The 25,584-nt window shown below is 43.4% G+C and overlaps 1 pseudogene; it reads left to right on the top strand.

The window, feature by feature from the left end:
* Positions 1 to 878: 878 nt before the first annotated feature.
* Positions 879 to 21,148, top strand: LOC136479702 (probable carboxylesterase 18; annotated as a pseudogene).
* Positions 21,149 to 25,584: the final 4,436 nt, after the last annotated feature.

Raw genomic sequence — 25,584 nt, 5'->3', positions numbered from 1 at the left:
AATGTCTTAACTTTCATATATTTGTTTCTCAGTAAATCTTGCCAAATTCCACGTTCATTACTTAATTTAAAAAACCGCTTGCTCAATTGACACTTATTTTGTAAATAAATCAAGATTTATAATACCTAAACCGCTTGTTCTTTGGGTTGATATTAAAGAGGCCAGTGAACTAGTCTATATTTCTTTTTTTATTGTCATTTTGCCAAAAAAAACAAAATTGATATGTAATCTCTATTTTCTTCAAAACACCTCTAGGGCACGTTCGGTTAAGCTAAAATCTAGTCAGGAATAATTCCAATTGACGAAGCATATTCAAATTAGAATACGAAACCGGCCTGGATTATTTCGATGGAGCCATTCCCCTCCAACCGAACGGGCCACTAGGGATCTAAAAAAAGAGAGCACAAACCTCAAAAGGCTTGACAAGACTGAATTAATCAGGACCCGTCTACCTCTATCCGACAAATGCTTGTCTTTCAACAGCTAAGTCTTTTTCCTATTCGTTCTTGTACTTTCTTCCTGTCTTAGTTATTTAGCTTACGGTAAATCATCGAAAGACCAAGATATCGAAATGCATAAGGCCCCGTTCAGTTAGCGTGTTCCGGACCATTCCAGGCCAGGAACGGTATCCTGCGGCCAGGTTGTATTCCTAACCAACCGAACGTGGCCAAGTGGCTAATTTGCAGGCTTGCAGCCAAACAGATGTTGGCAGCAGCAATCTCGCATAGGCATAGCTGATAGCTCAATGAAAATAACTCGGCCTCAGAACTGACGCCTGACCTCTATATAAATACCAATAGAGCACCCACTCCAGAGTCCAGACATCAGAGGCCCGCCAGTCCGCAGGGAATCATCCCATCATCAACCAAGCGATGGCCATGGCAGACATGCCTCGCGCGCCGCGCAAGCCCAAGCCACCGATGTCGTGCTTCACGCGGCTCTTCCTCAGGGTCACTGACTTCGCTGCAGACGCCACCTGCCGCGCCGATGGCACGCTGAACCGTGGTGTGCTCTGGCTGCTTGACCCGCCCGTTCCGGCCGTCTCCTCCCCATGGTACGGCGTCGCCACGCAGGACGTCGTCATCAACCGCGCCCTCCACCTCCGCGCGCGCCTCTTCCTTCCTACAGAGACAGCGAGCGCCGCCGGCGGCGCGCCGCTCCCCGTGATCGTCTTCTTCCACGGCGGCGGGTTCGCCGTCTTCTCCGCGGCGTCCCTGACCTTCGACTTGGCCTGCCGACGCATCGCGCGGTATGCCTGCGCTGCCGTGCTCTCCGTGGACTACCGCCGCTCCCCGAGCACCGCTTCCCGGCGCCCTACGACGACGGGCTCGCGGCGCTCGGCTTCCTCGACGACCCAAAGAACCACCCCGTCCCGCTCGACGTGTCCCGCTGCTTCCTCGCCGGCGAAAGCGCCGGTGGCAACATCGCCCACCACGTCGCGCGCCGCTACGCGTCCGACCCCGCCTCGTTCAGGAACGTCCGTGTCGCTGGCCTGATCGCCATCCAACCCTTCTTCGGCGGCGTGGAGAGAACCCCGTCCGAGCTCCGCCTCGACGGCGCCGTGCCCGTCGTGTCCATCGCCCGCACCGACTTGATGTGGCGCGCGTTCCTGCCGCCTGGCGCCGACCGCGCCCACGAGGCTGCCAACTTCGCCTCGCCGTCTGCCGCCGCAGGCCTCGACTCCGCTGCGTTCCCGCCGGTTCTGCTCGCCATCGGGGGATAGGACTCGCTGCAGGACTGGCAGCGCCGCTACGGCGAGATGCTGACGAGTAAAGGCAAGGACGTGCAGGTGGTCGAGTACCCGAACGCCATCCACGGCTTCTGCATCATACCCGTTTTTTACGACGCGCGCGACCTCATGATACGCATCGCTGAATTTGTTGCTGAGAGTGGACGTGGCGGCCATCGGATATTTGACCGGAGGAACAAGCAGGCACTTCGGTCGAACTGGATGGCATTTACAATAGTGTTGTTCAATCTCTCTCTCTCTCTCTCTCTCTCTCTCTCTCTCTCTCTCTCTCTCTCTCTCTCTCTCTATATATATATATATATATATATATATATATATATATATATATATATATATAACTACTATCCTGTAGCTGGCTATAAAATAACTTATTCTGTAGCCACTTTGAGTTACGATAATTACTATATTAATTTACGAGATTATAGTAACTTCATACTAAGTGGTTTACTATAATGTTATGGTAAATATCTCCATGTGTTATAGTAACCCAACTATCGTAAATATGTATTGACATTATCGTAAATTAGTATATAAAATTATCGTAAATGGAGGTGGCTACGGAATAACTTATTTTGTAGCTGGCTACTGAATATACTCTCCCTATATATATATATATATATATATATATATATATATATATAGATAGATAGATAGATAGATAGATAGAGAGAGAGATGCTATTCAGTAGCCGGCTACAAAAATAAGTTATTCTGTAGCCACCTCCATTTACGATAATTTTATACACTAATTTACGATAATGTCGATATATATTTACGATAGTTGGGTTACTATAACACATGGGGATATTTACCATAACGTTATAGTAAACCACTTAGTAAATTAGCATAGCAATTATCGTAATATATATATATATATATATATATATATATATATATATATATATATATATAGCTATAATACACCTGGGTGCATCCTGTATATAGAATGCACCCAGGCCGGCGGGCGCACCAACTTGGAGCAACCAGTGCGCCCAAGCGAATACATCCACGCATGGAATTTTTTGTTGGTTTGAATCTTTGAAACAAATTTTCTCCTAAACCGTAACCCTGATTGACAAACCGTTTGTTGCATCCGACTCAAAAAAATATTCTGAGCAAAACTAGATCCAATATGGATATATTTTTTATCCTTTAAGCGAGTTGTATGTCAATGTACTACCGATTGCAACTATGTCTACCACCTAGTTGCAACTAGTTATAACACTGTGTATTATATGCATCCGGTCACTATAATCACGTCAAGTTGCAATTCTGAGTTGCAATCATATCTGAGTAGCAGCTGTATTGCAATTGAGTAGTAACTAGTTGCAATCAGTAGTAATTGGTTTGCAATCGGGTAGTAACTTTGTTGCAACCAGTAGTAATTGTGTAGTAACGAGTTGCAACCAGTGCTAAATACGCTACAGCTAAGTTGCAATTGTGTTGTAGAAGTGCTTGCAACTCATAGTACAACATATTACAATTATGTATTTGAAAAAGAAAACTTCATCAAATACAGCGTTCATTGCAACCAATGCTAAATACGCTACAGCCAAGTTACAATTGTATTGTATAAGTGCTTGTAACTCATAGTACAACATATTGCAATTACGTATTTGAAAAAGAAAACTTCATCAAATACAACCTTCATTGCAACCAGTGCTAAATACGCTACAGCCAAGTTGCAATTGTGTTGTAGAAGTGCTTGCAACTCATAGTACAACATATTGTAATTACGTATTTAAAAAAAAAAACTTCATCAAATATAGCCTTCATTGCAACCAGTGCTAAATATGCTACAGCCAAGTTGCAATTGTGTTGTAGAAGTGCTTGCAACTCATAGTACAACATATTGCAATTACGTATTTGAAAAAAAAAACTTCATCAAATACAGCCTTCATTGCAACCAGTGCTAAATACGCTACAACCAAGTTGTAATTGTGTTGTAGAAGTGCTTGCAACTCATAGTACAACATATTGCAATTATGTATTTGAAAAAAAACTTCATCAAATATAGCCTTCATGGATCTTGTTTTGTTAAGCATATTTTTTTCAACAACCTACTTCAAACAGAACTAAAATCGGATATATGGTTTAAAAGATATCATATTTTTCGTTTAGAATCAACAAAAGATTCCCTATGTTCAGGAGCGTGTTAGGTGGCATCACGTAAGAACGGCTGGCTGGTTGTTTGCATGCAGGAGTGTGGACTCACCTCGTGCTCGCCGCTCGCGCTCGCGTGTCTTCACATAATGCACCTAGATGTATTTTAGCCTCGTCATATATATATATATATATATATATATATAGCCACTGTGAGTTACGATAATTATTATGTTAATTTACGAGATTATAGTAACTTCTTCCAAAGTGTTTTACTATAACGTTATGGTAAATATCCCCATGTGTTATAGTAACCCAACTATCGTAAATATGTATTGATATTATCGTAAATTAGTATATAAAATTATCGTAAATGAAGGTGGCTACAGAATAACTTATTTTGTAACTGGCTACTGAATATATTCTCCATATATATATATATATATATATACATATATATATATATACATATATATACATATATATATATATACATATATATATATATATATACATATATACATATATATATATATATACATATATATATATACATATATACATATATATACATATATATATACCACTAGCAAATCGTTAATCGCTATAAAACTACAACTACAACGAGCCATATCATTAGGATTCTCATCTGTTGGATTGTCAACATTTACTAAAATCTATCGATAATGGTATGACGTGGGCATCCATCCATCTGGACGCGCTTCCTGAGCCTATGGATCAGCCTGGCCTGCTCCCCCCCCCCCCCCCCCCACATCCCATTAAAAACGAACAAATGAATCTCTCTTCTTCCTCGCCCAATCGTTCTCGTTGCTGGAACCACGATGCCCGCATCGACAGCAGAGCCGGCGCTCTCGGCGGCCTTCCTCTGCTCCCCGGCACCGCACTCTCTGCCTTCCCTGCGCCCTACTCCCACCATGTCTCCTTCCTCCCGCGTCTGCATGGCAGGCCCTAAGTGCTCTCCGAGCTACCCGGGACTCCGAGCCCTTTGGCGGCGCCGTCATGTGAAGCCACCGCATCCACGACCTTCAGTTTCCAAAACCACCATGCACCACCAATACTCCTTTCTCTGATCATATGATTTGTACATCCACTATCAAGCACCCAACTTGATCCACCAGAGGAATATGCCTGCAAAACAAGTTTAGTTCCTTGATTTAGGTCCCCAACTAGACTTGAGGCCTTGCATGTTAGTCACAAGAATCTTAGGAACCCAAATAGAAGTATTTCTATAAACATTAGTTTCCTTGCCAACATATTTGGCAACTACTTTTTCACTGTTGTTGTTCTTCAACACAAAGCATGATGTCAAGCTTTTGTCGAGGTGCATGGGCTTTCGGTTGATATGCATACTTGTTGATAGTTCCCCACATTGATTCCTTTGACTTCTGTGAAACCTGTTTCTACAGAGACACTTTCTTCATGGGCTTGGTCTGATCAGGAACAAAATGGTTAGCCTTCCCATTTTTGCGGGGCGCGGCACTGCCGCCCTTCACTGCGGCACTACTGCTCCAGGACGTGGCACTGCCACAGACTGTGCAGGCTGCTCTACACCTATTCTACCCTTCCTCTCAAACTGCACACACTCATAGCCATTCACTATCTTTCTTCCATTTGTTTTGGCTCCTGTTGTGTGGCCTAGCACATGCTTGATTGAGGGATGCCTTCCTTTCTTGTATTGTGGCCCTTTTGGTTCATCCTTCTTCTTGTCATTAATTTGAGCCTTATCATCCATGCACTATTTTCCAATGATCTCGTTGAGCCTAGCAATCTCCTTTCTCATAGCCTCCATATTTGCAAGGTTAGTGGAATAGGCATTCAAATCAAGATTATAACATTTTCCACAACCTTGGCTAGTGGAGGGAGTAGAGGTTTCCTTTGCCTTAGAGGGATGTGAGTTGCTATCCCAAAGAATGCCATATTGTAGCTCAAGTTCTTTGTGCTTTTCATCCAAGTCACAATACTTTTTCTTGAGGGCATTATGTGCTTTCTTTGTGATAGCATGGTCCTCTTGCTCTTTGGCCAAGGCATTGCGCAAGGATTCCACCTCACTTCTCTCTGATGCAAGAGCTTCCTTGCTAGCAATGTAGAGATCCTCTTGTTGGATAAGAGTTTCCTCTCTAGATTCTAGCTTGACTTGGACACTCTCTAAATCCTCCATTAACTTAGTGATGAATAATTTGGTCTTTTCATCCAAATTTTTAGTTATCAAGTTAGTTTCTTCATCACTAGATCCATCATCACTAGAGCTATCACTAATACCACTACTAGAGATATCACTAGGAGGTGGTGTAGGTTTGGCTTTTGATTTTACCTTCTCATCCTTTGCCATGAGACAAATATGAGGGGAGTAGTAGTCATCATCGGACATGTTATTTGAGAGCCTTGGTGTAGGGGATGACTTGTGGATAGCAATGGTTGCAATATTCTGATCCTCTTCACGTGTGCTCTCTCTAGTTGAATCCCACTCATGCCCAATGTGTGCCTCTCCCATGTACTTCTTGCCCTTTCTATATTCGGCCTTGTCTTCTTTCTTGTCCTTCTTGTACTTGTTATCTTTGATCTCAAATGGACACTTGGCAATGAAATGGTCGGTGCTACCACAATTGTAGCATGTCCTCTTCTTCTTGTTTGGAAACTTTCTCTTCACTACTTTGTAGCCTTGCTTCTTTAGTCCCTTTTGAAATCTCTTCATAAAGATAGCTACATCATCAACCTTCTCATATTGTTCATCATCATTATCATCTTCACTTGATGATGTTGTAATCTCTACTTGCTCTTGGACTTGCTTGATTGCTTTAGGCTTGCTTGTTGAAGCTTGCTTGATTTGTTGGCCTTAAGAGCTACATCCTTGATCTTCATGCCATCTAGCTTTGCTTGTAATTCACCAAGCTTCTTTCTTTCATTTGCTTCTTCTCTTTGCATGTCAAAGGTCAAGATCCTCCCAAGTACATCATTTGGTGTCAAGTACTCAAACTTCTTCTTATCTCTAATTAGAGTCACCATGGTCTCATTTCTAGGTGAATAAGCTTCCAACATAATCTTGATTACCTTGTGATCATCTAGCTCATCACCACCATAGCCTCTAATCTTGCTAACAATCACCATCAACCTATCAAACATCTCGTGTGGCCCTTCTCCATCCAATATCACAAACCGGTTGAGCTTGTCCATCAATAACTCAATTCTTGCCTTTTTTTACTTTGTCAACCCCTTCATGTGCAAGGTGTAAAGTGTCATATATTTGCTTTGCAACATCAACACCCATCACTCTATTGTACTCATCTCCATCTAGTGAACTAAGTAACAGACTTGTAGCTTCACCATTGAGATGGATGACTTGCATTTCGGCTAGTGTTGGATTCTTAGGATCAACCTGTAACACCTCGGGTGTTTAAATACTAAAACATGCCATGTCATCATATGCATAGCACATCATTCATGTGTTAGTGAAAATTTTGATATGCATACACTAAAACAAGTTTACCTTTATGTTATATGTGTTGACTTGTATGGCTTGAATTGAGTTAAAAATTCTTTGTATTGAATTGAATTTCTGAAAACCCTGATTTTCAGTATTTAAATTCTACCCTGAAAACCCATTTCAAAATCTAAGCACATTTTGGGGTTGAGCCTAAAAGAAAAAGTGTAGAGCTTGTCGAGTTGTACAAAGTTGGTTTTTGGAGTTTTCAAAGTTGTTTTATAAAATTTGAAGTAATTTGAAAAGGCGAAATGTACTTAAAGTGTCCCCTTTTGAATTTAAACTTGCAGTTCAAAATGTAGACCGAATTAGGGGGTGGTTATAAAAGCAAAGTTGTAGAACTTTGAATTTTGAACAACTTTTATTTTTGGAGATTTTTGAGTTGTTACATAAATTTGGGAGTAATTTGGATTTTAAAACGAATGGCATTTTGGTAAATAAGATGAACAGTGACAGTGGAAGCCGCCTCACCGCCGGCCATCTTCTTCTGGGTTCCAGGCGCGCCCATGGCCTTCTCTGGCTTCGCGCTGGCACGAGCAGGCTGCTGCGTGTCGCCTCCTTGCGTCTTTGCCGCCCTATAAAGGCCGGAACGCCGTCGTCGCCGTTCTTTCTCCTTCCTCTGTTTTTCACGTCGCCACCACCGCTGCTCCATCGAGCTTTCGCCGTCGATCCAGCGCCGTTGCCATCTCGGCAAAGCCTGTCCTAGCTTCGCTAGTTCCTTGCACAACCAGCCAGCCAGCTCTGGTCACTTGATTTCACCGGGAACCACCGTTCGCTGCCTTTCTTCCTCGCGGCCGGCAGCACCGCCGTCGCGAGCGCGTCGCCGTGGCCAGAGCTCTCCGGTGTGTCTTTGTCCTTGCTTAGCGTAGCTCCAGCTTCGCCGTGATGTCGTACTACTTTGTGCCTGGTTGATTTGTCCTTTTGTTCATCACAGTCACTGGAGCATCGCCGTCATCGTCACTTGCTCCGCCGTGGGTGCCGTGCACGTCGAACCGCTTCACCGTTGCTCCTCCGGTCTTGCTCTCTGCTCAGTAGTGTTTGGGTGAGCTGTTGAACCTTCCCATGCTATTTGTTTATGATCTATCGGTCTCACATCGTCGGCGTAGCGCAGCCGTGCCACCGTGTCCGCCATGGCCGTCGGCAAGCTCGTGCACCGCTGTAATTAGACTCGATAGTACACTCAATTGATGCGGGGTGATGAGGGGAGTGTGTTGGTACTCTCGCTGTCGCCGTTGATCCCACTGGCGGCGAGAAATCACCGGTCAGCGCCGTCGTCACCGTGGTCAGCGCGGAAGAAGGGGATGACAAGTGGGGTCGGGCTGTCAGTGAGCGGGTGATTTGAAAATGATTTTTTCTTTTTTCAGAAATGATTGAATAGTTCTGTAATTTGTTATTTTTGTGTAGATTTATTTAGAGCTCCAAAAATTATGAAAATTTTTGTGTGTCCTCTCTGTGATGTATATTATTTAGAAAAAATATGAAATGTTGTTTTTCAGTAATTTTTGGAGATGATAAAAATGGCTCAATTAATTAATAAATGAGTTTCTATGATTTTTCTAGGCTTAAATAATTATCCAAAAATTATGAAAATTGTTTTGCCACTTAGTTATCATGTGATGAACCTTTATGAAAATTTTGAGCTCAATTGGAACATGTTGATTTATTTCATAATTTTTAATTAAATAATTAATTCATAAAAGCAAATAGTAACCTTTAATGACTTAGGTTTTGTTTAAATTTTTGATTGAGTGATGACCTTGGGTCATTAGTTGGTAATGATCCTTGGCAATTGAAGTAAGTGTTACGAAAAAGGTTTAGTTTGTTTAACTTGTAACTGTACCGCGAAGGAAAGTTGTATTCAAGTTTTTAACTTTCGCATCCATCATCAAGCATCATGTTTTGTATCCCGCATCATGTTAAACATGGCATTGTTACTACATGTAGTGAATGAAGGTGAGCACGTGGTAGTTAAACAAGTTGCGAAGGAGGTTAATCCGTCTGTTGAGGTCAGATTTGGTACTTGTGGAACGTCTCCGGAAACCGACTTTTCCGTCAACAAAGGCAAGCCCCGGATGCATTTAAACCTACCTTGTGTTTTACAACTTTATCTCGCTTTTGCTTTCAAGTACTACATTAAGTGATTAGGAGTTAAGTGAAAACCTAATTGGTGCATTACCAACCTTGTTTTTTCATATCTACCTTGTTACCAGTTTCACTTTGTAAATGCCTAGTTATGCTTAGTCATGCGTAGCCAGATAAAAGTCGAGTGATTACCTGTCACCTGCAAGTTTTATATGGATCTTTGGTTACGTTTGGTTACTTATGTTATCATGAGATATGAGCATGTGGAGTAATAAATCTAGACCGGGCGGACTCGGTGTTTGGGAGCCACAAGACATGGAGGTCTTGTGAGCGGGTTCTTTCTGCCTGTGTCGATTAAGGTCCGTCCGTTGTTGAATTACATGAGGTGAGACCTTGTAGTACTAACCACATACTCCGGTAAGCCTTAACTTGGCTATTCTATTACGAGAATGGCTACTCGTGCACTGGGAGTGGAGAGATGGCGGGAATAGCGTGTACCCACGTGGCAATGGGCTGGATTGGTGGAGTACTGTATTCTCAGGTGGCGCGGACCCATTCTTGTTTTAGAGGATCCGAGGGTAGGTTGATATATGTAAGTCGGGGACCTGTATATGTCGTGTGGTCTGGAATTCCTAGCTAGGTTTTAATCGGTTCGAATCGTCGTTGCTCCTCGGTTATGGAGACCCAACTCACTGTTCATCATCGTAGTTTAATAACTAAAACTTGAGTAAGGTTTGTGAAAGAGTTTGATATGAAGTTCATGATCTCATTATGGATCATGGCAGATTCATATATGGTTCTTATAAAGTTTTATATGTTGAAATAAAGAATTTTGTTAAAGAGCTTTTACGCAAAAGAACTTTGATTATTGCTACAGCCATACCTTGAATCCCTGAGCCTGCATTCCTGAGTTCTATTAGTTTCTATTTCGGTTAAGTCTTGTTGAGTACTTTTGTACTCAAGGTTCATTGACCCTTGTTGTAGGTGAGCCTCATGAGCAGGTCTGTTTTGGACCGTGCTGCATGACTGTTGTTCAATGCGATGACGATAAGTAATTGTGTGATCCTTGGGCAGGATACTTATATTGTGTGTTTGTATTATGTTATAATACCACTCCACTACTATTATGGTTTGTAATAATTATCGAACTTAGTTGTAAGGTTTGAAACAACTAGTTTGTAAACTAAGTTATTATAAGACTTCCGCTAATTTACTTTGATGTAGATATTTGAATAAATATTGTAATACTGCAATGACTCTATAATGGGATCCTGCTCGGAAATCGTGGATGATTCGGGGTTCTCCGAGGACACCCGACAGTCTTCTTAAGTTACCAAGAACAGTCAGAGGTCATTGGACAGTGACAGGTGCATGTGGGTCCTATAATTTAGGAGGTTCTGCCACACAATCGGTGGCTCAAATCCATTGCACACAACCTCCCAAATGCCGGGGTGAAGACCTATAAGATAGGATCTCATCAAGTGCTTCCACTTGCTAAAGTTAGTCCCATCAAAATGAAGTAACTTGCCCATGGGTACATTGATGAAAGACCTCCGATCATGGTTAGTCATAGGCATAGAAGAATAGTTAAAGGATACGGCTGCATATTTGTTGTTGGAGTTGGCTCCACCCTTTCCTTTCTTCTCTTCCTTGCCCCCATTGGTCACTTGGTAGGACTCATCATCATCTCCATCTTCAAAACCACTTGATATGTCACTTTATGATGCATTGGTTGCCTTTGCTTCTTCTTCCTTGTTCCTAACTTCTCTTCTTTTTCTTCTTGCTTCTCTCTTGAGCTTTCTTTCTTCTTTTCTTTGCTTCTTGTCTTCTAGCCTTTGCTACTCCTTTTCTCTTGCTTCTCTTTTTGCTTTTCTTACTGCCTTTCTTTTCTTTCTTTCTTCTTCATTTTGAGCTTTCTCTGCATCGGTCACCTCTAGCTATGGAAGAGTGGTGTTGCTTGCTGTAGATGCACTGAGCTCGCTGTTGTCGGTCTCGTGCAAGCCCACATCCTTCGGATCAACATCTACAGGCTTCATACCATTGGATCCTCCTTTGGGCTCCATACCTCACGCGGTGAAGCGTACACGAGGTAACCTAGCTCTGATACCACTTGTAGGATCTCTGAGAAGCCTAGAGGGGGGGCGAATAGGTCTGTTTAAAACAAACTCAACTAAATGTCAAATTCACCTGTGGCACCACCGCTCTCAAACCACGGCACTCCCATGATGCGGCACTGCCGGGCAGTAACAACGACCCTGCAGACAACTTCGAACCACAGTTCAAAATCTATAAATCGAAACTTAGATCAGAGAAATTACTAATCTTCCTGTAGGGTAGTAGGCCATAGATTGATAGTAGAAAGTAGAGGCACAAGTGTATACATGTAACACCTCTGATGTTACGAGCTCGCTTAGCACCAAGGTTAAGGCCTAAGATAAATCAGTCAACTAAATTTTTGGGGTTAATACGCACATGAAGTAATAAGTGAATCCTATGTGACTCACTTTTGTGGACTCAAATAAACATCCAAGGTAACTCACTCAGTGCGTGAAGTATTTAAAAACGTCCGATAATGATTCTAGCAAATAAATAGCGAATGGCTTGTTCTATTAGATAAAGCATGAAAAACCATTTTTATAAAAAAAATTTAAAGTATAACTCGTATTTATTACTCGAATAAAAATTGGAGTGCAAGTTTAGTAGAGGAAAATGCAACTTTTGTTTTGGTGAGTAGAAATTGTTCAATAGTATATTTGATAGCTCAGAAATTGAATCCAAAATTAAACTAGAACTTTCCATGAATCAGCAGGAAGTTGAAATTATAGTTAGAATATTATTTTGATGAATTATATTGAGCAAAATAGTTAAACTGTGCTTAAGTATTTCGCTCCTATGGATTAATATGTAGTATGGGCTATGTCATGATATTCTTGTAAGTTGAAATCGACAGGGTTTAGACCTTTTAAAAATTAAGCCAAACGCGCTAGTGGATGTAGTTCACAACTGAAATATATGATTTTCTAAGTATGGAAAGGTGGTAGACAATGCAATCTTGATATTTGATTTCTAACATAAATGTTTAGTCACTAGCCGCATGTTTTGGTATTGTTGATTGCATCTAAGTGAGCATTTGAGAATGGTATAGGTCGTAGTGGTGTTGGGTGTTACGTTGCTCTCTTTAAAATTGCTTGAACTTCATAAGAACGCATTGTGAACTATGTGGTTGGTGCTCTGTTCGTGAACTGACGTTTCTACGATGAACTGATCTTGGCACTCGTTGATCTTCCTCCTTAGCGGCTCGTTGATCATAACCATGGTTTCGCTAGGAACTGGGTAGCGTGAACAATGGATGGGGTGAGCGGTTGAGCCTTAGATGGGGTAATTAGTTGTTTTTGTTGAGCTTTAAAATTCGTGTGTGTTGCCATTTCAGCTGTTGGGCTTCCGTGGTCGCGGTCACCATGCGAGCATGGCGCCGTGGCTGCCCGGCCTCTCCTGGCCGTGGCCACTGCTCCACTGGCAACTTCACTAGTAGCTGGCCACACATCGGGTTGGGGTGGGCTGCGCTCGTCTCCGCGGGACCAAGTTAGGGTCACCGCCAGCGAGGCCGTGAGTGCACCGAGCCAACGCCGTGGCAGCCGTCGTCTAGTCGACGTGGCACTCGTTCCACCGCTCAAACCACCTATGTGTTGAGATGTTGCTTGCTTCCATAGTCACATCGCACTTATGACCTAGTCGTGGTGTCACTGCCCTCTCTCAGGTCGTGTTGTGCCTTGGCTCCGCGTGGTAGCTTAGTGCATGGCCTCTGTTTCGTTACCACCGACCGAGTCCGCCTAGATGAGTCGTCCCATCCTGGTACCTCACGACTACTCCCTCTGAGTCACGCCGCACACACGTCCTCAAGTATTTATCATGGCCTCAGTCGGGGCTGGCCGAGCCACGTATAGCCACCATCGCCTGCCTTGTCACCATTGGAGCCACGCCATTTTTGAGATTTCACGCCGTCCGTAGCCCGCCCTCTGTTTCAACACTCCATCAGATAGATATAGCAATCTGACCCCCTCCCTAACGCTGGCAAGCCCTACCGGCTGGCAATTTTGTGCTTTGCTCACCGTGGGCCATGAGTGTCACCATAGCCGGTAAGAGGTAGGTAAGGCTGAGGGTTCAATTGCTTGCGATCCCAAACTTGGTTTGACTTCCCCTATTTGATGCTCGTGTTATTATGGCCAGAGCATTCGTTGATGGCTTGGTGATGCGCTGGTGTTTGCGGCGGAGCACCGCCGTCTTGCTCGGTCACACGTGGCCAGACTGCCACCGCATTTCCCTGCTTCAATCTCCAGAGTAGCGGACACCATGGTGAGCCACTAATACTCATCCACCTTTTGTACTCCGCAGAACACGCGTAGTCTCACTAGAACAGGTTCACCGCTGACGCAGATCGCCGGCCACCACGGCAGACCACGATAGGGCGTCGTTGAGTGCCCAACTGCCGCCCAATGCTGTAGGTTTAGTCATAGATGGTGGTCGATCTGTTAGTGTCGTCGCAGTAGGTCTAGCGCATCTGGCGTAACCGCTATCGCCGCTGGTGTGCTGTGTCGCCGCGCACGGGCGCACCAAGGAACACCCCGTTGTGAAGGCAATACATTCTAGGGACTTTAATACAAAACGTGAGTCTATAGTAATAGTGCTCTTTTGCCCTGCCTGATTATCCTAAAAACTGAGTCCTCTTTTGCAAAGTGCCGCGCGCGCGGGCTTCCCCCGCCTTGGGCCGTATTGGGCCGTCGCGGCGCGTCCGCGCCCGTGCCCCGTGCTGGGCCGATAGGCCAGATGGGTTAAGGTCAGACCTTTTCCTTTTTCCAAGTATTTGCTAATTTAGTTTCTAAGTCAAACTTGTAAATTCAATACCAATTTGTGTAGCTAACCAAAAATTGTGAAACTTGTTTTGTTAGGTTCCTAAAATCATGATATATCTTCTAGTGTAGTTTATTCACATAGATTCATAGAATTTTCAAGAGTAGACTAATTAATTTGAAGCACTTAAAATGGGTAAAACATGAACTTGTAGGAATTATTATGATGAATTGGTAGTAGTATTGGCCCTGAAATTTTTATAGTAGATTCCTAACAATATTAGGTGCTCACTGTAATTTTTGTAGCTCCATAGGGATTAGTTTGTTAAGGTAACTAAATGAACCCTAGTATGAAAATATATATTTAATAAGTCAAATGTCAAAAATAATTGGGGGTTTGTAGAACGAAAACATTTTCCAGAACAAGCCTTACTTGGCGACATGGATACGTAGACTAGTACGTTAGTCATTAAGCTAGCTCATTAGTTCGCACAGCGTTGTCGATGGGGAACCCTACGGGCCCCCCATAGACCGTACTATAGGGAAGTGGGCCTTGGTAACAAGGCCCACAGCCCAATCGCCAAGAAGAGCACGGAGCAAAGCAACATGCAAGACCAAAACTCCAATTCGGACTATACAAGGAAAGGCGCCCGAAACATAGCTTAGGACTCTGACCTTGTATCTGAGTAGAACACAAACAACTCCTCTCAGCACCTGGACTATAAAGGGCTGGTGAGGATATCCCTTATAAACTGAACAGAACACACCCAATACTCAAAGCAATACGACGCAAACAGGCTAATGCCAAACTAGACGTAAGGTTATTACTCGACCAAGTCGAGGGCCTGAACTAGTATAAATCGTGAGTCTCTTTGCGTAACCGCCGAGTTCCACTATTCGTCGAAGCCCGAACAGCTGTCCTGGGTACCCCTATGGCAGGCTATCGGTGGTAAAACATCGACAGCTGGCGTGCCAGGTAGGGGCTTTCGATGAATTTTTTCTCGAGAGCTCGGCGGACCTCGACCTCAAGATGGCTTTTCCAGTGGGAACAACCTTCGTCTTTGGATCCTGGATCTATGAGGCAGGCGGCGACGGTAAGCTGCGTACCCGTCTCCAAGAAGAAAAAGAATTCGACGACAAGAACAATCCCGTCGAGCAAGAACTCGCCGAAAAAATGATGAAACTTTCGACTTCGAATCCAACTCGGAAAGGAGAAGAAAGCGGATACGAAACTAATTCTGAGAAGGAGATGGAGTACGACTCCGACTCAGACAAGGAGATGAAGCGCAATTCCGACTCAGACAAGAAGATGGAGCACAATTCTGACTCGGACAAGAAGATGGAGCATGACTCCGACTCGGATAAGGAGATGGAGCACAACCCCGATTCAGATGCAATTTTCAAAACAAAGGAGCCACACCTAATTGGACTCGAAGACACAACAATGATCGTGAAGGAATACAACCCATACAACTCCAAAAAGAACTCGAGAACGTACGGACTATACAACACGGCATCAATCTACCAACACTTTACCCAAGACAAGATGAACTCAGCAAGAAAAATACTCCTGGAGGGAGCACAAGGAGGGATGATCATGACAGTTACCCCTCAAGACTGTGTGGTGCATTGGCCGGGTTCTTTCACCTCAAGCAAAGCCCAGACTAGCACGTACATTGAAGAACTACCTTATCAAGAGGGAAAAGAACTCGGATCCAGCTCAGAAACTACCGATAGCTCAACCAAACAAAGGATGAAATATCGTACAAGAAGAGCTCGGAAGAAGTACACTGTATACATGGTGGAGCAGTTAGAACAACCTTTGGAACCACCACAGATACCAGATATAAAATCTTCAAATGAATCAGAAGGCAACATCTCGCCAGATGAGAAAAGCGACAGCAACAAAAATGATGAGCAAAGACTAGCAAGACTAAAGAAAAACAAATTAAAGGCTGGAAGGAGGAACAGGGCTAAACAAAGGAAGCAAATCTGGAATAAATACAAGGCAGAACTAACGGAATACAACAGAAAGAAGGCGGGAAGAGAAACCGCAAAAAGTACAAAAAGGGAAAGAATTGAAGAATTAACAAAGGAATTGCACACCCTCATGAATAACGGAAAAACAAAGGAAGATCAGAAGAAAGAAGTTGGGGGATCAAAAAAACAACCCGGTGAAGAAGTTCCACAGGAGCCACAAGGAGAGCAACCACCCAAAAAATCAAGTTTTCAAAGGCTAGGACCAGTAGAGAGTGTTGATGTTAATGGAAGGCAGGAACATTACTCAAAGCAACAAGAAAGAGGCAAACCAAAATTGAGCCAACGCTACCGAGAAATATAAAGAAGATTTGACAAAGAAGATGACTATAGAGAATCCGAGTTAAAAGAAGTCAAGTCTTATTATAGAAGGGCAAGATCACCAGACTATGGAAGAATGGAACCATACGATAGATTCCCTTGTTTCGCAGGAAGACTACAAACATTGAAGCTACCACACAAATTTAAACCAGCAAATCATTCCAAGTACGATGGCAAAGTAGAACCAAGACAATGGCTAAGAGTTTATTCCTAATCTATTGAGTTAGCTGGAGGAGATGACGACATCAAGGCTCTATTTTTCCCAATGGCCCTTGAAGCAATGCCACTACAATGGTTTGACAAATTGAGGCCAAGATCAATAAGATATTGGAAAGACTTGCAAGAAGCTTTCTACAACAACTTTGTAGGCATTATTACCCATCCAATGACCGCAGCCGAGTTGAAAGGAGTAAGGCAAAGGAGAGGAGAAAGTCTAAGGGAATACTATAGAAGATTCGGAGAATTCAGGGCTCAAGTCCACGACATTACCGACAGAGAAGTGATAGAAGCCTTTGCGGAAGGAATCTTAGCAAACTGGCAATACAAAGACTATTTCAATGAGAACCCAAGAACAAATGAAGATTTCAAGAGGGTTGTTGAAAAGCTGATTTCATCGGAAGAAAGAACCTGGCACCGGTTTGCTAGGGACAACCTAGAAAATAGAAGACCTGATTATAGACAGCAAGACAAAAGGCCGAGGCAGGACAACATGGTGGCAACCACAGACAACAAGAGAAGATACAATGACAACAGCAACGGTGGCAATTACAATGGCAACTACAACAATAACAACAACAGTAACAACGGCGGGTACAACAGTAATAGCAACTATCAGAGCAACAACTATCGAGGTGGAGCACCGGAAAACATAGAGAACATGCCATGTCACATACACCCAGGAACCAGACACAAGTTAGTTGAATGCAGCACTTTTCAGCGGCAATTCATGAAGAGAGAAAACAGGAATCAAAACAACTCGGAGCAAAAGCAAGAAGAATCTAAGAAGGAGGAAAAGAAAGCTGAAGGAGATTATCAAGAACCCAAATGCCAATTAGCAGTTATATTTTCAGGTGTTCCTAACACACGAAGCAGAAGGCAAGAAAAACTAGCTCACAGAGCCATCATGGCAGCTGAACCAGCCACCCCAAGATATCTAGATTGGTCAGAGTACCCCATCCACTTCACAAGAGAAGACCAATGGACCAGTGTAGCAAACACAGGATGCTACCCGCTGGTACTGGGTCCAACTATCGTAGGAGTGGCAGTAACTAAAGTACTCATCAATGGAGGAGCCGGGCTCAACATAATTTTTGTAGATACTCTCAGAAGGATGAATCTGGATAGTGAAGGACTAATGACACCAACAAGCACGCCATTCTATGGAATAGTACCCGGTAGAGCAGCTATGCCACTCGGACAGATAACCCTACCAGTCACCTTTGGCACACCAGACAAATACCGGATGGAATTCATCAAATTCGAAGTTGCAGACTTTGAATCATGCTACCACGCAATACTTGGGAGACCAGCTTTAACAAAATACATGGCGGTGCCACACTATCCATACCTACTACTCAAGATGCCAACAACAAAGGGCATATTATCATTGAAAGGAGATCTAAAGAAAGCACATGATTGCGACGTACAAGCAGTACAAATATCCGAAAGATTACAAGACATAAAGGAAGGAAAGGAGATTGCAATACTAGCCAACGAAATGAACCCGGATGAGATTCAAATACCGGCTAAGAAGCCAAGCAACTTTGCACCACCAAAAGAAGCCGCTACCAAGACTATTGACTTGTTGACTGGTGACCCAGAGAAGATGGCAATCATCAGTGCAAATCTTGATCCCAAATAGGAACTCGCGCCCACCAACTTTCTTCGGGACAACAAAGATATCTTCGCTTGGAAGCCGGCCGACATGCCAGGGGTCCCAAGAAAGTTGGTTGAGCACATAATTGATGTGAACAAAGGGTCCAAACCCGTAAAGCAGAAGCTATGAAGATTCGCTCTAGACAGAAAAGCAGCAATCAAAAAAGAGATCACCAAGCTCATGGCAGCAGGATTCATCAGAGAAATAATCAACCCGGATTGGCTTGCCAACCCGGTCCTAGTTGAGAAGAAGAATTCAAAAGAATGGTGCATGTGCATTGACTACACAGACCTCAACAAACATTGCTCAAAAGATCCATATGTTCCACCAAGGATTGATCAAATCATCGACTCAATAGCAGGATCAGCTCTATTATCCTTTCTGGATTGCTATTCAGGCTATCATCAAATATCTCTAAGAGAAGAAGACCAAAGCAAGATATCGTTCATTACACCATTTGGGGCATATTGCTATAAATCAATGCCTTTTGGGCTAAAGAATGCAGGAGCAACATATCAAAGAGCAATTCAAACTTGTTTGGGGAATCAAGTCGGAAGGAACGCAGAAGCATACATTGACAATGTGGTAATCAAGACAAAAGAACCCGGATCATTGATAGAAGACCTCGAGGAGACTTTCAAGAATCTAAAAGCATGGCAGTGGAAGCTAAACCCCACAAAGTGTGTTTTTGGGGTCCCATCAGGACAACTACTCAGATTTCTAGTCAGCAACCGAGGAATTAAAGCAAGTACAAAGCAGGTTAAAGCCATCATGGATATGAAACCTCCAAAGAAAGTTAAAGACATATAGAAGCTTACAGGATGCATGGCAGCACTCAACAGATTCATCTCCCGACTAGGAGAAAAAGGGCTACCTTTTTTCAAATTATTGAAAAAGGTAGGAAATTTTGAATGGACAGAAGAGGCAGAAGAAGCATTCCAAAAGTTAAAAGAATACCTGGCATCATCACCAGTAATGACACCACCAAAAGGCAAAGAGGACATGATGCTATACATTACAGCAACCAAGAATGTTGTCAGCACAGCAATTGTGGTTGAGAGAGAAGAATCCGGACATGCTTACAAAGTGCAGAGACCAGTCTATTACATAAGCAAAGTACTAACAGAATCAAAAGTGAGATACCCACACGTGCAAAAACTACTTTATGCAGTGTTGATATCATCAAGAAAGCTGAGACATTATTTCCATGAACACAAGAATACAGTGGTAACCAATTTTCCACTTCAAGACATTCTACGCAACAAAGATGCAACAGGTCGGATATCAAAATGGGCAGTAGAACTCGGTGCTCTCAACCTAGACTTCAAGCCAAGAATAGCAATCAAATCTCAAGCATTATCCGACTTCATTGCTGAATGGACAGAAATCAGTCAAAAAGAACCCAAACCAATACTTGATCATTGGAAAATATATTTTGATGGTTCCCTAAAGTTAGGAGGAGCCAGAGTAGGAGTGCTATTCATATCACTAGAAGGAAGACAGTTAAAGTATGTGCTACAAATACTTTGGCAGGCAACTAACAATGAAGCAGAATATGAAGCATTAATACATGGTCTAAGAGTTGCAAGCTCACTTGGGATCAAAAGGCTACTTGTCTACGGTGATTCAGCTATAGTAATCAATCAAGTCAACAAGGATTGGGATTGTACAAAAGACAATATGGATGCATACTGTGCAGAAGTCAGAAAATTGGAGAAAAAATTCCAAGGGCTCGAAATCCACCATGTACTAAGGGATTCCAACATTGCAGCAGATGTGCTAGCCAAACTGGGATCAGATAGAGCAAAAGTACCACCTGGTATATTTGTAGAAGAACTCATAGCCCCATCTATCAAACAACTCGGGAACACAGAAAAGGAGAAGGAGACAATAGATCCAATGGAAATAGATCAAGCAGAAGAACTAGACCAATCAAGATAGATCATGGTCATACAAAATGATTGGAGACAAACATACATTGATTTTATCAAAGAGAAGAAAATACCCGAAGACAAAGCAGAAGCAACCCGGGTTATACGAAGAAGCAAAAACTATGTTCTGGTGGGAGACAAACTATACAAAAGAGCAGCATCATCTGGAGTACTACTTAAATTTGTTCCAACAGATAAAGGAAAGGAAATCTTGGATGAAATCCACTCAGGATGTTGTGGAAATCATGCAGCCTCTAGGACACTGGTTGGCAAATAATTCAGAACTGGGTTCTATTGGCCAACAGCACTCAAAGATGCAGAAGAACTCGTCAAAACATGCAAGAATTGCCAAATGTTTGCCAGACAATCACATGTGCCCGCTCATAATTTGATATGCATACCACCAGCTTGGTCGTTCTCATGCTGGGGGCTGGATCAAGTAGGACCACTCAAAAAAGCAAAAGGAGGCTTCAAATACATATTTGTGGCAATTGACAAATTTACAAAGTGGATTGAATATAAACCTTTGGTCAAATATAGTGCAGAAAAGGCAATGGAATTTATACAAGACATCATGCATAGGTTCGGCATGCCCAACAGAATAATCACAGATCTTGGTTCACCATTTACAGCAAGAGAATTTCAATACTGGGCAAAAGATTGTGGGATAGAAATCGACTTTGCTTCAGTAGCACACCTGTAGGCTAATGGACAAGTCGAAAGAGCAAATGGACTCATATTACTAGGCTTAAAACCAAGATTATATGAAGATTTGAAAGATTATGGTGGAAAATGGATCGATGAACTACCAAAAGTAGTATGGGGTTTAAGAACCCAGATCAGCAGAGCCACCGGCTACTCACCTTTCTTTCTGGTCTACAGATCAGAAGCAGTACTACCAACCGACTTGATATGGCTATCTCCAAGAATAGAACAATACGAAGAAGGCAAAGCCGAAGAAACAAGGCGGTTAGAAATTGATTCAATAGAAGAAATAAGAGACAGTGCAATAATCCAAAATGCAAGATATCAGCAAGGACTACGAAGACATTATGACAAAAGTACTCAACCCCGATCACTAAAGCTAGGGGACTCAGTATTACGACTAATCTAGAAGAAAGATGGACGACACAAACTACTCAGTCCATGGGAAGGACCCTTCATTGTGAAGACAGCAATAGGACCTGGCACATACAAGTTGATGACTCCAGATGAAATACCTGTAAAGAACACTTGGCATATCAGCCAGCTCAAAAAATTCTACAATTAAGTGCAACGTTTTGTACTCAAGTTTCAAGAGAAACAGAGCAGAAATTCTTCAAGAAGAACGACTTCAAATATAAGCCCTGTCCAACAGGACAGAACCAACCAGTAATCAGGTTGGGGAAAAAGGGGCTTCCCTGTTAACAGCCAACCCAGAAACGGTTGTGCTACATGGGCAATTTTTGTCACTCAACCATATGGAGATGGTTTGACTGACAGCCCTGTCCAACGAACTGAACCAACCCGTAATCAGGTTGGGGAAAAGGGGGCAGCCCTGCAACAGCTCAACCCAGAAACGGTTGTTGCTAAACGGGCGCAATCGCTTACCCCAAGAGCTGGTACGATTGCTTACTTACCCTGCAAACAGCCAACCTAGAAACGGTTGTGCTATACGGGTCTGATCGCTTACCCCAAGAGCTGGTACGATCGTTTACTACGCCCAACAAGCGGCGCTATCTACAAAAACAACCCGATCGCTTACCCTAAGAGCTGGTACGATCGTTTACTATGCCCAACAAGCGGCGCTATCTACAAAACCAACTCGGTCGCCTACCCCAAGAGCGGTACAATTGACTACTTCACCCAAGGAGCGGCACAAGCACTCCAACAACTCAGTCACCTACCCCAAGAGTGGTACGATCGATGACTTCACTAAAGGAGCGGCACAATCAACAAAGAAAACTCGGTCGCCTACCCCAAGAGCAGTACAATTGACTACTTTACCTCAAGAGTGGTACAATCACTCCAACAACTCGGTCGCCTACCCCAAGAGTGGTACAATCAACTACTTCGCCCCAAGAGCGGCACAATCACTCCAACAACTCGGTCGCCTACCCCAAGAGCGGTACGATTGATAAGCTTCGCCCAACAAGTAGCATGATCAAAGTCAACTTGGCTACATATTCCAAGAACAGCATGACCAACTACCTTGGTCCAAGAGCAGCCAAAACAATTGTACAATCTGGCAAGAATGGCCGACCAACTCGCCCCAAAAGCGGCAGGAAACAACCCTACAAGGATGGCTATCTACTCAAGAAAGCAGTATGATCAAATCCCACGCCCAAAAGGGTGGCAAAAACAACTCTACAAACCGGATATCAACATGCCGTCGATTATTGTTATCTGAAGAGCGACAAAACCAGTCACACAAAGTGGAAGGACTACTCAGAAATTACACAAGTGCGGTAAAAGAAAGACAGGTCAAAGCCTACTCATAGCAGTCAAAGACAGATTCAAAAGCAGGGCAAAGCCTGATCATATTCACAGAAACAAGTATATATTACAAGAAACCACAAGTTCATTACACTAAATGTCTAAGGAGCTGGAGGCACAGCAGGAAGCACATTCATTTGTTCCAAGATTTGGTCTGATAGACCACTAAGCTCTACTTTGGCCTCCTCCCACTGTCTTGAAAACTCAGCCGTTATAGAAGCTTCAGTAATCCACCCAAGAGGGGCATCAGGAGCAACAAACCAGACATATGAAACCACATTGTTGATGCATCAGTGAAAGCCACCCCTTACAAAATCATAAAACCGGGAAGAAAGCATTGGTATTATGCCTCCAAGGCCCAGATCTCTGTCTTCTCACCGACAGATTGAAGCAATGATTGGAGCGACTGCAGCATAAAGAGCCTAGAATTGCTCATGGACAGCCTTCAACTTCGCATGTAGATCTCGAACAGATTTTATGGCCTGAACAAGATCTCAGTCAGCGCCAGATCATATCAATTTTGCCTGAGCTAGAATATCTTGGGTTTCTTTCAGTTTTAAATCAGCAAGGGTACTTATAGACTCAGTCTGATTTTGTGAAGTACGGAGGGTGTTAGTCATCGCCTCCCTATCTTTCAACTAGTTTTCTTTTTCACGAGCAAGAGCTGAAAGAAAGCAAATCAACAACTCAGAAAAGAAAAAAGAGCAAAACCAAGGGAAAGCAGCCGATCAACAAAAGATTAACTTACCAGCCAGCCTCTCCTTCAAGTCAGAATTCTCAGCCTGAGCGGTATCACGCACCTTCTCAGCATCAAGCACCTTGGCACTAAGGGCAGCCTTCATCAGAACATGCTGCTCCTTCTCATAAGTCAGGACAACTTTAGCCTGAGCCAGCTCATTCTCCTTTCTTTTCAATTTAGCCTCAGCAATGGCAGTAAATTGCGCCTCATGAGGACCAAACAAGACATCATGATCTTGAAGTAAAGACTGCAAAGCAAAAATATGTGAGACAGAAGCAGAAGAAACCAATATTGAAAGTAAAAAAGAACTCAGGTACCTTGAGTTTGGCGCCATATGTGCCCGAAAAGTTCTCCCATAAAGAGAGCACCTCAGCCAACCGCTCAACACGGCCCAGCTGAGCCACTTCCTCTCCACTTTGAGTCAGCATAAGAGTGCTTAGCGAGGGAGAAGAAAGCTGACCAGCATCAGCGGTTCCAACAGCAGCAGTGGAAAAAGGGTTGTTCCTGATGGGCTCCTCCACTCGATCATTACGAGCAGATGACTCCGGGATGTCCAACAAGGACGACGCGGCCGGCAGCCGGGGGGCAGCAAATGGGCTACTCAAGCTTTCTTCAACCCAGCACCCTACGGGGGGAGTCGCCGGAGTAGCATTAGCCTCCTCCTCAACTCGTGCTACAGAAGAAGGGGCGTGAGGAGGAGAAGCTACAAAAAAGAGAATTTCTTTAGCAAATATGAGACTAAACAAAAGGCAAAAGCACAAGACAAAAAGAAGCTGACCAGCAGTAGAATCTTGCAAATTATCCCCAGCATCAAGAGCCAGGGAGGAAGAAATACCTTCTGAAGGCCTGCATTTGAAAAAGAACCCGGATTAATCAAAGACAGAAGCAAAAATTATCAGGACAAAGAGAAAAGAAACTGGAGCTTACTTGATAACCTTCTTGAAGCTACCTGCCACCCCCAAGAAGCCAAGATTCGGGAGTGGCACATTGAACAAATCATCCTCAACCACCTCAAAGGAAGGGATTGGGATGGCTTCTAGAACAGAAGCAGATACAACTGTAACAGAAGGGGCGCAGGGTGCCGGTTCACGACTATATTGAAAAAAGCAATTCAGTTATTATGGAAATAAGCAAAAAGACAAGCACAAGGAAATTTACAGCAGAAGACTTATGGCCAAGTGGTCAAGGGGACCTCATCCTCAGTCTCCACCTCGTTCAAGGCAACAGACTGACCTTCTATCAAAACAACAAATAGAGCTCGAATTAGAAAGACAAGTCAAAACAAAGCCAGGAAAACAACTCGGGAAAGGCTAAGCACAAGCTCACCTACAAGAATATTACCTGTTGAAGAAATTTGACGAGTTGAGCGTCACCTCTTGGGCAACGACTGCTTAGAAATAGCCTCGTTTCGCCATTTCCTAGATGACAAGATATATTGAGCAATTCTGGGATCAGGGACATACTCAACATAGGAGTGTTGACCTCCAAACAAGCCAGTGATAAACCTAGCAGAAGAAGAACCCGGCCCGGTGGCAGCGACTACCGCAGGACCAGCAACAACGGCATCATCTTCATCTTTTCTTCGGTGAGCTCTTCAACGGCAGCCTCACCACCACCAGCAACAGCTATCTCGAGCTTAAAAGCTCGGCAAAAACCCTGCAATAAGAGGTCAGGCAAAGTCAACAACAGATGCAAATCATAAACAACAAAAAAAGAACTCGAGAAGGCATACGCATACCTCAGGAGGAGGGTGAGCAGCATCATACTCGTCCACATGAGCGGGCATCATTGAGACACCACTAAGAATCCGCCCCAACCATTCAAGGATGACTTCTTTAGACAACTCAGCATCCAGAATAAGCCAAGAAGGATCTAAAGAACCAGTGTACTCAAAACCAAAATGCACCCTCTGCATAAGAGGCTGC

This window comes from Miscanthus floridulus, chromosome 9, assembly GCF_019320115.1.
Source record: "Miscanthus floridulus cultivar M001 chromosome 9, ASM1932011v1, whole genome shotgun sequence".
NCBI lineage: Eukaryota > Viridiplantae > Streptophyta > Magnoliopsida > Poales > Poaceae > Miscanthus > Miscanthus floridulus.
This window is presented reverse-complemented; position numbering and strand designations above follow the sequence as displayed.